General features: G+C 28.9%; 1 pseudogene; it reads right to left on the reverse strand.

The window, feature by feature from the left end:
- On the reverse strand, positions 1–1,588 carry LOC126553413 (zinc finger MYM-type protein 1-like; annotated as a pseudogene).
- Between the last annotated feature and the right edge of the window lie 572 nt (positions 1,589–2,160).

Below are 2,160 nucleotides of genomic sequence, written 5' to 3' on the forward strand. Positions count from 1 at the left end.
TTACAGGTAAAAAAACCAATACTCTGAAGTTTTCACTAGTAATATCAAGTCTTCTATCACCATCAACATTCGCTTTGAATAAATACGGCGTCGAACAGTAGATTGAATCGGTATGCCCCATTTGTTACATAAATCATTTGATGAATTAACAAATTCTTCATACTTGTCTCTTAAATTTGAAATACTAGATGTAGCTTCTTTTAAATAATTACATGCATTATGAAGATGAATATTGGAGGATTGTTATTTTTTAGATACAAGATTAAAATTTCTCAATATATTTTCCCAACTTGTTAGTAATAAAACAAAGTCATAAGATTCAATTTTTTTCTTCAGAGAACTTGCTTTTAATTTTTCATCAGTTTTGAGACTTGTTAAAAATAAATTGGATAAGGACTTTAATACATCTATGAACCTAGTTGTTAGAGCATACACAGCTTTGTGCTTAGCCTCCCATCTAGTAGTGCATACTTTATTCAAAACAATTTTAGCAACAGATTCCCCTAGAGCTAATGATGCCCATCTAGGTGCTGATTTACTATAAAATAAGAATATATCTGGCAGAGTATCAAAAAATTGTGATACTTTTGGTGTACTTTTAGCCAAATCACATAAAACTAAATTTAAGTTATGGGCGTTGCAATGAACATAGGATGCACTAGGAATTATATCACTGATTCTTTTTTGTACTCCAGAATTGATACCACTCATGACGGCTGCGCCATCATAGCCTTGTCCTCTACATTTACTCAAGTCTAAACTAAACATATTTAGTATATCTTTAATTAAATTTATATGATCTTCTGCTCCATGATGGTTAAATGTAAAAAATCCTAAAAATGATTCTTTTATTTCAAACGTACGGTGAACATAGTTCACTACTGCATAACGCAGTATGAAACTAACCTGATCTGTTTTTGAAATGTCCTGGGTGGAATCCATAATAATTGTATAACATTGACTAGATCGAATTTCGTCACATATAATATTTCTCATGCTTGTTGCTAATAAATCAATGATTTCATTTTGAACCTTCCAGCTCAAGTATTTAACTCTTGTTTCTTCATCACTCAAAAGTTTGTTTAAAACTGGATCAAAATCAGCCACTAATCTGATTGTACGCAAAAAATTGCCTTCATCATCTCTACTAGTTCCTGATTTTCCCTCATTTCCACGAAGAGCGGTATTTCCCGATGTCAAAAATAGAATAATCTTAATAATTCGGGTAAGAACATCCCTCCAATATTTTGCTTCTAATGAAATATGTTCTTCAAGTTGTTTATCAATGGTTTGATCTTTTACCCAAAGGATTCGGACTTTAACAGTTCGTTAACACTTCGTGTACTTTAATTTTCTGTGACAAATGCTGCCAATCATTCAAACCATTTATCCAATTCAAATTAAATTTAGGATACTTTCTATCCACGAATAGCCAACAAGTTTCACAATAAACTATATTCAGATCAACTGAATAGCATAACCATGATCTGGGTATTTTAATACCAGTTGGGTTCATTACAAAATAATATTGAGAAGAAAATGTACGTTGTTTGACATTACTATCATCAAAATTAGTGACCGAATTCATTGGAAATTTTATGTTTGGTTTGCAAGGTCCAAACAATATAATTTTTCTTTTTAAATTTGCATTATTAATTGTTTCTGGAAATTTGCCACGGTCTGTTGGAAATGCAGTATTTAAATCCAAGTCCATATAAAAAAAAAATGATAATATGCTACTATAAACACCAAATTAAATTCTTGAGCAAGTCAATTAGTCAAATCAATGATCTTATTATATAGTGTATACACATAAATTATATTACATAATGTCATAATGTATACTTTTAAATTTACTACACATTTATAAGATTTAATGTTATAATCTTATATTTTGATAAATCCAACCAATATTAAAAACTGTTATAGCACTAAAATAGTAATATAAATACCTGAGTTATAAGTTTTAACATCACTAATGCTGCTGTAACTCAATACTAAACTATTTTCATCATCATCATTATTGAACTTAACTTCATCCACATCAACACATAATTCGTATATATTTGTATTAATATTCATATTTTGTTTTTTTTATCAATAATACAGTATAATATATTAATCATTTTTTTACCAAAAACAAGTAACATTTATCATTAT

Source organism: Aphis gossypii, unplaced genomic scaffold (genome assembly GCF_020184175.1).
Source record: "Aphis gossypii isolate Hap1 unplaced genomic scaffold, ASM2018417v2 Contig00241, whole genome shotgun sequence".
Classification (NCBI taxonomy): Eukaryota; Metazoa; Arthropoda; class Insecta; order Hemiptera; family Aphididae; genus Aphis; species Aphis gossypii.